The following is a 13,199-nucleotide window of genomic DNA, read 5'->3' as shown; positions in this document are numbered from 1 at the left end:
AGTTTACATTCCAATTCCAAAGAAAGGCAGTGCCAAAGAATGTTCAAACTATGGCACCATTGCACTCATTTCTCATGCTAGTAAAGTTAGGCTTAAAATCCTACAAGCTAGACTCCAGCAGTATGTGGATCGATAACTACCAGAAGTACAGGCAGGATTTCGAAGAGGCAGAGGAACTAGAGATCAAATTGCCAACATACGCTGGATCATGGAGAAAGCTAAAGAGTTCCAGAAAAACAACTACTTCTGCTTCATTGACTATGCTAAAGCCTTTGATTGTGTGGATCATAACAAACTGTGGCAAGTTCTTAAAGAGATGGGCATACCAGACCATCTTATTTGTCTCTTGAGAAACCTATATGTGGGCCAAGAAGCAACAGTGAGAACTGGGCACGGAACCACTGATTGGTTCAAAATTGGGAAAGGAGTCCAGCAAGGCTGTATACTGTCGCCCTGCCTATTTAACTTATATGCAGAGCACATCATGAGAAAGGCAGGGCTAGATGAATCAAAAGCTGGAATTAAGATTGCCAGAAGAAATATCAACAACCTAAGATACGCAGATGATACCACTCTAATGGCAGAAAGTGAAGAAGAACTAAAGAGCCTCTTGTTGCGGGTGAAGAAGGAGAGTGCAAAAGTTGAGTTGAAACTTAACATTAAGAAAACCAAGATCATGGCATCCAGCCCTCTCAATTCCTGGCAAATAGATGGGGAAGAAATGGAGGTAGTGACAGAGTTTATTTTCCTGGGCTCCAAGATCACTGCAGATGGGGACTGTAGTCAAGAAATTAAAAGACACTTGCTCCTCGGGAGGAAAGCCATGACAAATCTAGACAGCACACTAAAAAGCAGAGATATCACCCTGTCAGCAAAAGTGCGTATAGTCAAGGCTATGGTCTTCCCAGTTGCAATGTATGGCAGTGAAAGTTGGACAATAAGAAAGGCCGAGCACCAAAGAATTGAGGCCTTTGAGCTATGGTGCTGGAGAAGACTCCTGCAAGTCCCTTGGACCACAAGGCGATCAAACCGGTCAGTCCTAGAGGTGATCAACCCTGACTGCTCTTTAGAAGGCCAGATCCTGAAGCTAAAACTCAAATACTTTGGCCACCTAATGAGAAGGAAGGACTCACTGGAGAAGAGCCTAATGCTGGGACAGATTGAGGGCAAGAGAAGTAGGGGATGACAGAGAATGAGGTGGCTGGATGAAGTTACTGAAGCAGTAGGCGTGAGCTTAAATGGACTCCAGAAGATGGTAGAGGACAGGAAGGCCTGGAGGAACATTGTCCATAGGGTCACGATGGGTCGGACACGACTTTGCAGCTAACAACAACAACAAAGGTGCAGAAATATCCTCTTGAACTGCTGGATCAGAGTAGCTTTCTTGGAACAGAAGACTAAAAGTAGTTGCTGAGTATTAGCAGAGGTTTTTTTTGGCTGGACTTGACTATATCTGTGTTTTAATTTTGAATTGTGTCTATTTCATCCAAGGTTACCCTGATGTGTTTGTTTTTTTATAACTAGGGTCATGAAGTGGAGGTGGGCTATGATAGATATCACAATTGTGCAGTTGAAACCTTGTCCCTGTTTTACATGTCTTACACAGACAAGGAAAAGCTCTTCAATCACGTTATTAGAGTTGTTGTTTGGACTATTTCAACCCCCTAGTTTTGCCCCTGGCTACAACAGTTGAGATGGGTGGAGGCAGAGCAAAACCTTTTCATCTACCTATGACTTAGAAGGTTGTATGAATCTAACCAATTGAGGCTTAGTCATCAAACCATGATTTGTCAAGACATCGTACAATACTGAAGTATAATCAGTAGACTATTACCAAAAAAAAATCCCCCTATTTATTTGTTCCATTAAAAAATCTTAAATCAATGAGATGCCTTCTTTGCTTTTGTTTTTAGTTGGTCTACTGTAACACACTCTGGGAGCTCCTTAGCCGAACGAATTATTTGGGACTCTCAAAGCTTGGTTGCTTTCTTGCAGACGTTTCATCACCCAAACTAGGTAACATCATTACTGCTAGTGAAACGCCTGCAACCAAAACAGCCAGGCTCAGAGAGCACTAAAGATCATTCATTTCAACCCCCAAACTACAAATATTCTCCTTTACTGAATGAATTCTCCGTCCTGTCCTCCGTCCTGTGCGTTCCCACAGAGAGGGCCTCCTCAGGGTGCCTCCAGTCAGAGAATGCCGGCTGGTGGCCCCCAGGGGGAGGGCCTTCTCTGTGGGCGCCCCGGCCTTATGGAATCAACTGCCGGTGGAGCTCCGGATGGCACCGGATCTCCGCTCCTTCCGGCGCGGGTTAAAGACCCACCTGTTTGAACAAGCTGGCCTGGCCTGATGGGGAGTTAATTTGGGTTTTTAAATATTTGTATATTTTACTGTTTTATCTTGGGCATTAATTTAATTCTATTTTAACTTTTGTAGTTTTGTACTTTTATCATTTGCCCTGTTCACCGCCCTGAGTCCCTAGGGAGAAGGGCGGTATAAAAATTTAATAAAACTGAAACTGAAACTGAATTCTGAATTCCAAACTCCAGCTTGCTGATGGGAAAAGTCCTAGTATTTTAGAAAGCTACGTAAACTTTTCCTGCGTTCAATAAGCTGGCTCAGCAGCAAGATGACAATGTGCTAGGTGGGAAGGCTATGGGCAGATTTTGAAACTGGTCTAGTTTCATTGCTATTGCTCCTCTGTGAGGATTCTTCCCAATATGATTTGTAAAATGCAGGTTTTTCTGTAGGGTTACGACTGCTGTACTTAAATGATATTGGGTAATCTCAAAAAAAAAAAAAGTAACAGGGACAGTTCTGATCAACACCTGGATGAGGAACCCCAGAACAAAAGGGGAAATCTAGGAAATCAAACCAGGAGAACGAAAGGTTATGTCTTTTCATATTATTAGAATTTAGAATAACAAGAGTTGGAAGGGACCTTGGAGTTCTTTTAGTCCAACCCCCTGCTCAGGCAGGAAACATTATACCATTTCAGACAAATGGTTGTCCAATCTCTTCTTAAAAACTTCCAGTGTTGGAGAATTCACAACTTCTGGAGGCAGGTTATTCCAATGATTAATTGTTCTAACTGTCAGAAAATTTCTTCTTAGTTCTAGGTTGCTTCTCTCCTTGATTAGTTTCCATCCGTTGCTTCTTGTCCTGCCTTCAGGTGCTTTGGAGAATAGCTTGACTCCCTCTTCTTTGGGGCAGCCCCTGAGATACTGGATACTGCTGTCATCTCACCCCTCGTCTTTCTCTTCATTAAACTAGACCAGGGGTAGGCAACCTCAGCTCTTTTATGACTCATGGACTTCAACTCCCAGAATTCCTGAGCCAGCATAGCTAAGCATGGAAACTTTCCCTTTCCCCTCAGCATGGCTGGCTGAGGAATTCTGGGAGTTGAAGTCCATGAGTCATAAAAGAGCCGAGGTTTCCTACCCCTGAACTAGACATATCCAGTTCCAGCAACCATTCCTTATATGTTTTAGCCTCCAGTCCCCTAAACATCTTTGTCGCTCTTCTCTGCACTCTTTCTAGAGTCTCAACATCTTTCTTGAGTCTCAACCTTACACAGAAGGCAACATGATCTGATCTATAAAGTGTTCACGAGTTGAACCTGGCTGAATAATGAGAGAGCCATGCTGACCTATATGGGGGGAAAAAACCAGGAGTTTTGTGGCACCTCTTCTGATTAACAAATTTTATCAAGTCTTTAAGCAAATTTTATCCAGTCTTCGAGACTGACTTAAGGAAGCATTTCCATTTTTTTATGTCATCCTACACAGAAAAAAAAGTATAAACAAAGTTGATTCTTATATGGGTAGTGGAAGTTAACCCTGCATTTTATTAAAAGGAAAGCATTTGTCAGAATATGGAGGAGGAAGTCTCATCTGAATCAGAAAATTAAAGAAAAGGTGGCAGACACGTTGGTGCAGAAAATAAAGAAGAAGTGAGAAACCTGGTTTCACTCTTCATTTATTATCCCATAAGGCAACTTTCTCAACATTTGGAAGATCATATTATATTGTTGTTTTTTCTAGTATTTGGAGACAGAATCGTTAAAAAAATAAGCACTTGTTTATGAAAGAGAAGAAGATTCTCTCTCTGTAATGAGGATTTCTATGTTTTGAAGTACATTCACAGAGTACGGCTGACTTTTTAAAATTTTATTCTGCTCAGTTGTGTTCGATTTTCAGAGACTGCCTGGATTAAGTCCCTGCAGTTTTTATGGCAAGGTTTTTCAGAAGGGGCTTGCCATTACCTCTGTCCTAGGGCTGAGAGAAAATGATTGGCTCAAGGTAATTTAGCTGGCTTTGTGTGTCCTAAGGTAGGACTAGATCTCAGAGTCTCCTGTTTTTTAGCCTGATGCCTTACCCACTACACCAAACTGACTCTGATAATGAATAAACTGCTTATGTATTCAATATTGTGCAAGACTTACAAAGGAAAGGACAATGTCATTTCTCCAGATGATAGTGCACATTTTTAACAAGCATTTTGTTCCAACTAATTCTGCTTTTTCACATGTCTTCATTGAGCTTGCATAGCTCTCCGTGAAGATTCCAAGATGTGACAATGAGAAGAACAGAACAGAACAGAACAGAACAGAACAGAACAGAACAGAACAGAACAGAACAGAACAGAACAGAACAGAACAGAATAGAATAGAATAGAATAGAATAGAATAGAATAGAATAGAATAGAATAGAATAGAATAGGCTTTATTTGACCAACCATGAACAAAAGCAGTTTGTCTCTGGCACATAAGCAACCTAGAACTAAGGAGAAATTTCCTGACAGTTAGAACAATTAACCAGTGGAACAACTTGCCTCCAGAAGTTGTGAATGCTTCAACACTGGAAGTTTTTAAGAAGAGATTGGACAAGCATTTGTCTGAAATGATGTAGGGTTTCCTGCCTGAGCAGGGGTTTGGACTAGAAGACTTCCAAGGTCCCTTCCTATTATTATTATTATTATTATTATTATTATTATTATTATTATTATTATTATTATTATTTCTTTATCAACATCATCATCACTTTCAGTGTACATACAAACACCAAAATAATATAATCATAAGATACCAATAGGAGAATGTAGTAGAAAAGGTGAGGAGGATAATAGTAGTACAGCCATACTACATAGGTAAATATCCTCAGACTAAGAAAGTACTGGGGGAGTTAGCTATTCAACAGAGTTTGGCACTAGGGACAATATGGGTATTCTGAGGGGACAGAATGAACTTTTGTATATAAATGTGACAATCCCTGAAATAAAATACCTTTTATTATAGGTTCTGCAGAACATATAAAAAGTTACTTAAGATAGCTTCCATATATATTTTATATAGCAAGATAAATAGCGACCTTTAGATGTCCAACTTGGACATCTACAGTACTTGGAATACTGCATTATTGTTATTGTTATTCTTACAATTATTTTCAGATGTGTGGACTTCAACTGCCAGAATTTCCCAGAGTTTATTATATTTAGGTGTGGTGGCATTTTTTCTACTTTTTAAATACTTATAGTCATTAATATACCGTAATCAATACTTGGTCATAGAGTTCATATCTCATTTTAAAATCATGAATCCAGCCTAACACATTCTGCTTGATATCTTTTACTAATCTTATATTGAGCAATAAATTCATAACTTGAGCAATTGTTTATGCATAAACCTTTTTTTTAAAAAATACACCTTTGTTTTAAATTAAATAAAACAATAATAATAATTGAAAAATGCTGATAGGTGGATAAATATGCCAATCAGATCTAGAAACTGGGAAACCATGAGCTCTACTCCTGCCTTAGGAAAGAAAGGCAGTTGGGTGATTTTGGTCAATCACCAGAGGCTGTGAGTTCTAGATCCACCTTATGCATGAAAGACAGCATCCAGATAACTTTGTGGCAGTTTCTCTATCTCAGTCTACCTTACAAAATTTCTGTTGTAGGGAAAATAGGAGGTGGAAGGACTATTTTTTATTTTTATTTATTTTATTGAATTTATGTACTGCCCTTTCCCGAAGGACTCAGGGCGGTTTACAGGGTACTTAAAACATTGATACAAAAATTAAAAACGATTAAAAAGATTAAATTAAATCCCTGAAAAATATAAAAACCCCGATTAAAACTCTCAGCCTGGGCCGGAAAGCTCAAAGAGCCAGGTCTTCAGGTCCCGGCGAAATGAACGAAGTTCAGGGGCAGTCCTAAGCTCCGCGGGTAGCTGGTTCCAGAGGGCAGGCGCACCCACAGAGAAGGCCCTCCCCCTGGGTGTTATCCGCCGGCAATCTTTTACCAGCGGCACCCTGAGAAGACCCTCCCTGTGGGAGCGCACAGGACGAAGGGAACTTGATGCCAGCAGCAGGTGTTCCCTCAGATATCCCAGACCCAAGCCATTTAGGGCTTTATAGGTCATCACCAGCACCTTGAATCTCACCCGGAGGGCAACCGGAATCCAATGCAGCTCGCGGAGTAGAGATGTTACATGGGAGTATTGGGAAACCCCCATCACAACTCGCGCGGCCGCATTCTGCACCAGCTGAAGCCTCCGAGTGGTCCTCAAGGTATGTTTGCTGCCTTTAGTTATTTATAAAAACAATAGAATAGGTTTAGGTTTAGGTTTATTCGATTTCTATACCGCCCTTCTCCCGGAGGACTCAGGGCGGTTAATAGGGCATATACAGTATAAATACCAGTACAAAAATTAAAAAGAAATTAAACCAATGCCCAATTAAAATACAATAACAATAAAATAATAAAAAACCCATTAAAAAGACCCATATTCCCCCATCAGGCCAGACCAGCTAGTTCAAATAAGTGGGTCTTCAGCCCGCGGCGGAAGGAGCAAAGGTCCGATGCCATCCGGAGCTCAACCGGCAGTTGGTTCCATAATGCCGGAGCACCCACAGAGAAGGCCCTCCCCCTGGGGGCCACCAGTCGACATTCCCTGACCGGAGGCACCCTGAGGAGGCCCTCTCTGTGGGCACGCACAGGGCGGAGGGGAGTTGACGCCGGCAGCAGGTGGTCCTCGAGGTATCCCGGACCCATGCCATGTAAGGACTTAAAGATCATAACCAAAACCTTGAACCTCACCCGGAAGACAACTGGTAACCAATGCAGTTCGCGGAGCAAAGGTGTAACATGGGAGTACCGGGAAACTCCCAAGACAACTCTCGCGGCTGCATTCTGTACCAGTTGGAGCCTCCGAGTGGTCTTCAAGGGAATAGAATAGAATAGAATAGAATAGAATAGAATAGAATAGAATAGAATAGAATAGAATAGAATAGAATAGAATAGAATAGAATAGAATAGAATAGAATAGAATAGAATAGAGCTGGAAGGGACCTTGGCGGTCTTCTAGTCCAGCCCCCTGCTCAAGCAGGACAATCTATACCATTTCAGACAAGTGACTGTCCAGTCTCTTCTTAAAAACCTTTAGTGATGGAGCACCCACGATTTCTGGAGGCAAGCTGTTTCACTGGTTGTTTGTCCTCACTGTCAGGAAGTTTCTCCTTAATTACAGGTTGCTTCTCTGGAATTAAACTAATAAAATACATAAAATAATAAAGATGAGATAGGTAAAAATAAATAAACATCTGGCTGACTGCATGACTAGCCATAATAAAACAAGCACAAAATAAAGTTGCTGTACCATTTAAAAGGGGGATGTGTTGCATATGCTGTATTACTATTAAAATACTGCTTAAAAAATCAAGTACCATAAGGATAACCATATTTTTCAGATTTTTTTTCTCCAAACGGAAATAGTTAAGGCATCAATGGCTTAAAGCCATAAGGTTAAATCCATGTACACCAGAAGGTGGCATAGACTGGGAATATAAATTATGAGACAGCTTTTTTCCTCTGTTATTTCAACTGCCTAACAAGATAATAGAGCGGTGTGGTGGCCAAGCAATTAAGATGCTGAGCTTGTTGGCCAAAAGGTGGGCAGTTCGAGACTCAAGTTCTGTGTGACCGGGTGAGCTCCCATTCCTGCCCCATCTCCTGCCCACCTAGCAGTTCGAAAGCATGCAAATGTGAGTAGATAAATAGGTACCACTTTGGTGGGAAAGTAACAGCATCGCATGCACTTCCGTCTATAGTCAGGCTGGCCACCTGACCATTGTTTTTGGACGATGCTGGCTCTCTCATTTAGGAAATGAAGATGACCACTGCCCCCCAAAAGTCAGACATGACTGGCAGGGGAAACCTTTTCCTTTTTTTAGCAGGGATTAATATGGATTCCCCTCCCCCTGTTGAAAAAAAAACAATCTGCAGAACATTGGTAAATAAATGTAAAGGTATAGCTCAGGGGTCGGCAACCTAAAAAAGAAAAAGAGCCACTGGGAACCGGTTCCATCACAAATTAAAAAAAGAAGGAGCCGCGTGCGTGTGTCCATGCACGCGCATGCGCAAAAAGGTTTTTTGCGCATGCGCGGACGCACGCAGCTGCCATTTTTTTAAAAATGAAATGGAACCGGTTCCCGGTTGCCCGATGGCGACGGCCCGTCTGCAAAGCTGCCGCTTTCGGCAGCTTTGCAGACGGGCCGTGGCAGCTTCCTCAAAGAGCGGCGCCCCTGCCCATTCCGAGAGGTGCGCGCACACCTCTCCGAACGACCGGAGGTGCGCGCGTACCTCCGCGCGAATGGGCAGCGGTGCCGCTCTTTCAGGAAGCCCGCCGCGGCCCGTCTGTGAAGCTGCCGAAAGCGGCAGCTTAGCAGACGGGCCGCGGCAGCTTCCGCAAACAGCGGCGCCCCTGCCCATTCCGAGAGGTGCGCGCGCACCTCTCCGAACGACTGGAGGTGCGCGCGCACCTCCCCAAACCTTTGGGGAGGTGCGCGCGTACCTCCGTGCGAAGGGGCAGCGGCGCCGCTCTTTCAGGAAGCTGCCGAAAGCGGCAGCTTCCTGAAAGAGCGGCACCGCTTCCCGTTCGCGCGGAGGTACGCGCGCACCTCCCCAAAGGTTTGGGGAGGTGCGCGCGCACCTCCGGTCGTTCGGAGAGGTGCGCGCGCACCTCTCGGAATGGGCAGGGGCGCCGCTGTTTGCGGAAGCTGCCGCGGCCCGTCTGCTAAGCTGCCGTTTTCGGCAGCTTCACAGACGGGCCGCGGCGGGCTTCCTGAAAGAGCGGCACCGCTGCCCATTCGCGCGGAGGTACGCGCGCACCTCCGGTCGTTCGGAGAGGTGCGCGCGCACCTCTCGGAATGGGCAGGGGCGCCGCTCTTTGCAGAAGCTGCCGCGGCCCGTCTGCTAAGCTGCCGCTTTCGGCAGCTTCGCAGACGGGCCGCGGCGGGCTTCCTGAAAGAGCGGCACCGCTGCCCATTCGTGCGGAGGTACGCGCGCACCTCTCCAAAGGTTTGGGGAGGTGCGCGCGCACCTCCGCCCATTCGGGGAGGTGCGCGTGCACCTCTCCAAACGGGCGGTGCCACTCTCCATTTGGAGAGGTGCGCGCGCACCACTGCCCGTTGGAAGAGGTGCGCGCGCACCGGGCGGCTGGGAGCCGCAAGAGACGGCTCAAAGAGCCGCATGCGGCTCCGGAGCCGCAGGTTGCCGACCTGTGGTATAGCTATTTATTCATTCTCATCAACACATATATCAATACTGATGGTTGTTGGAGTTTCTAGTTATCACACACACACACACACACACACACACACACACACACATTTATCGCTAGTTGTCCCAAAAGGATAGGAGAAGCCTCTTGTGGAAAAGAGAATCATGAATGTTTTACAAAGATGGTTGGATCCACTTCTGTTTCCATTTTTCTTTTTCCCAAGTGAATGTCTCTTTCATACCTGCTTGCCCATCTGTTTAAAATTTCAGCAAAAGGAAAGCCTGCACAAAATGTTCTTATCATATGCAGATTTTCATGTATTTCCTTGAGAGCGACACAGTTTTCAGTGAAGAATTTGTCTCTCATAAGTGCATTTTCATTTCATTCATTTTTCCTGAACATATATAGCATGCACTTTTTGAATTCAAAACCAGATTGCAAGAGGCAGCAACGCCACATTTTAGCACAAAAAACCGCTGCAGTTCCAAATAGTATTCATGAAATACAAATTGTATAACCTATGAAAATTCAGACCAGTGGGTTTTTTTCCCTCTGTCTCTAATCCTGTCAGTCACGAGGAATAAATCTCAGCTCAGTAAGACTCTACCTTTTTTTTCCTTTTTATATTTAATTTAATCATATCCAGTTTCGGTCGACACAATGTAAAAAAGATGTTGCGATTCTAGAAAGAGTGCAAAGAAGAGCAACAAAGATGATTAGGGGACTGGGGCTAAAACATACTGTATAAGGAACGGTTGCTGGAATTGGGTATGTCTAGTTTAATGAAGAGAAGGGCGAGGGGTGACATGATAGCAGTGTTCCAACATCCCAGGGGTTGCTGCAAAGAAGAGGGAATCAAGCTATTCTCCAAAGCATCTGAGAGCAGGAGTGGATGGAAACTAACCAAAGAGACAAGCAACCTAGAACTAAGGAGAAACTTCCTGACAGTTAGAACAGTTAATCAGTGGAACAACCTGCCTCCAGAAGCTGTGAATGCTCCAACACTGCAAGTTTTTAAAAAGAGACTGGACAGCCATTTGTCTGAAATGGTACTATAGAGTTTCCTGCCTGAGCAAGGGTTGGAGTAGAAGACCTTGAATGTCCCTTCCAACATCATCATCATCATCATCATCATCATCATCATCATCATTATTATTATTATTATTATTATTATTATTATTATTATTATTATTATTAAAAACTTTTATTCATAAAACATGAAACTCAGTCAGCTGTACACTCAAACTGACTGGCACTAATGGTTGACACGGGTTGCTGCCAGCATCCTAGGTATCAACCAGGTATCTCCTTAAAATGTAAGATGTTCCGAGTAGCGCAGTTTTTTGTAGCTTTGCTGGAGTTATTGCAGGAAGCTGCAATTTCTTGATGTATTTTGCAAAGTTTTTGGACATAGTTTCCAGTGCCCCAATGACAATGGGTATCACTGTTACACGTTTCATCCATAATCACTCAGTTTTGATGGCCAAGTTGTGGTATTTCGTAATTTTTTCCAGTTCTTTTTCTTCGACTCTGGCATCTCCTGGTACAGCAATATCAATCAACTGTACGCTTCGGTTCTCTATGACTGCAATATCTGGCATGTTGTGTTCCAAATGGCGATCTGTCTGTATTCAGAAGTCCCACAAGATCTTCACCCTCTCATTCTTGACAACTTTTTCCACCCTATGTTCCCACGACTTTTCAGACACAGGCAAGTCGTATTTTTTACACAATGCCCAGTGGATTAGTTTAGCAACTCGGTCATGTCTAGCTTTGTAATCAGTTTGTGCAATTTTGCTGCACTCACATATTAAATGTGAAACCGTTTCAACTTTGTCGTTGCAAAGTCGGCAATTTGGATTGTCAGTAGATTTTTGTATCTTCGCTTTCATGACATTAGTTTGTAGTGCTTGTTCTTGAGCAGCCAGTATTAAGCCTTCTGTTTCTTTCTTGATGGTTCCCATCTTAAGCCATGCCCATGTCAAGTTCTTATCTCATTTTCCTTCAATGTTTTTCAAATGCTGTCCATGCAAAACTTTGGTTTTCCATCTATTTAATCTGTCATCCAGCCATTTTTCCTTATATTTTGCCTTTGTTTCTGCTATTTTGATAATGCTCTCTGTTTTCACAGCCTGCAGCAATTTTTCTGTACTTTGATTTATATAGTCATTCAAACTTCGTCTTTCTTCTTCTACAGTTTGGTGGATTTGCAGTAGCCCTCTGCCCCCTATTTTTCTTGGCAGGTACAACCTGTCAATGTCACTTCGTGGATGTAAAGCGTTTCAAAAGTTTACACGTTTTCCGGTCTAGGTGTTCCAATTCAGCCAAAGTCCAGTTGATAATTCCAGCTGGGTACCGTATCACTAGGACTGCCCATGTATTAATGGATTTAATTATATTTCCAGCATTCAGCTTTGATTTTAATATTTTGCAGACTCTCCTGATGTATTCCTTTTGTGTTGACTCTTTGACTTTTCCATTCAAGATGTTATCTAATTCCAATATGCCTAGGTGGTTATTATTATTATTATTATTATTATTATTATTATTATTATTATTATTATTATTATTATTATTATTATTATTATACATGTATATCCTACCCTTCTACCTAAGTGGCACTCAAGGTGCCTTAAACTTTAAAGAAATGCAGAGCATATTAAAAAGAATGCCATGAAAATTTGTATCAATAAAATAAATGTGGTTAGTAATGAAAAAAGTTGGCAGAACAGTTTTAACTTATTTATTTGCTATTATCCTGAATATTGGGGAAATGGAGACCACAAACATCTCAGAATAATTGAAAGGGACCTTGGAGGGCTTCTAGTCCAACCTCCTGCTCAAGCAGGAAACCCTATAACTTTTCAGACAAGTGGTTGTCCAATCTCTTCTTAAAAAGCCTCCAGTGATGAAGCATCCATAATGTCTGGAAGCAAATGGTTCCATTGATTAATTGTTATTTCAGGAAATTTCTCCTTAGTTCTAGGTTGCTTCTCTCTTTAATTAGTTTCCATCAATTGCTTCTTGTTTTGCCTTCAGGTGCTTTGGAGAATGAGTTGAACTACTGTTCTTTGCGGTAGCTTCTTAGATATTGGAACACTGCTATCATGTCACCCTTACTCCATAACCTGACAGTCACACAGAAGAAGGATCTCTCACACAAACTAGATAGATGGGTTTCTGGCAGCACACAAGGCTCAGAGGCTAAGCACACCAGGTAATTAGGTATAGTTGTTAGGAAGAAACTACAAAACACACTTCGTTGCCGGCGTCAACTTCCCTCCGCCCTGTGCGCTCCCACAGAGAGGGCCTCCTCAGGGTGCCACCGGTCAGAGAATGTCGTCTGGTGGCCCCCAGGGGGAGGTCCTTCTCTGTGGGTGCCCCAGATTTATGGAATCGGTTGCCGGTCGAGCTCCGGATGGCGCCCGACCTTCGCTCCTTCCGACGCGATCTGAAGACTTATTTGTTTGAACAAGCCAGCCTGGCCTGATGGGGGATGGGTTTGGGTTTTATTGTCGTTTTAAATGTATTTTAATCTACTGTTGTAACCTGGGCATCTTGTTTAATTCTTTTTTAATTTTTGTATCCTTGTACTTTTATATGTTTGCCCTGTTAACCGCCCTGTGTCCTTCGGGA

This window comes from Vipera ursinii (genome assembly GCF_947247035.1).
Source record: "Vipera ursinii genome assembly, chromosome: 3".
NCBI lineage: Eukaryota > Metazoa > Chordata > Lepidosauria > Squamata > Viperidae > Vipera > Vipera ursinii.
The sequence above is the reverse complement of the archived record's forward strand: the minus strand, read 5'-3'. Positions refer to the sequence as shown.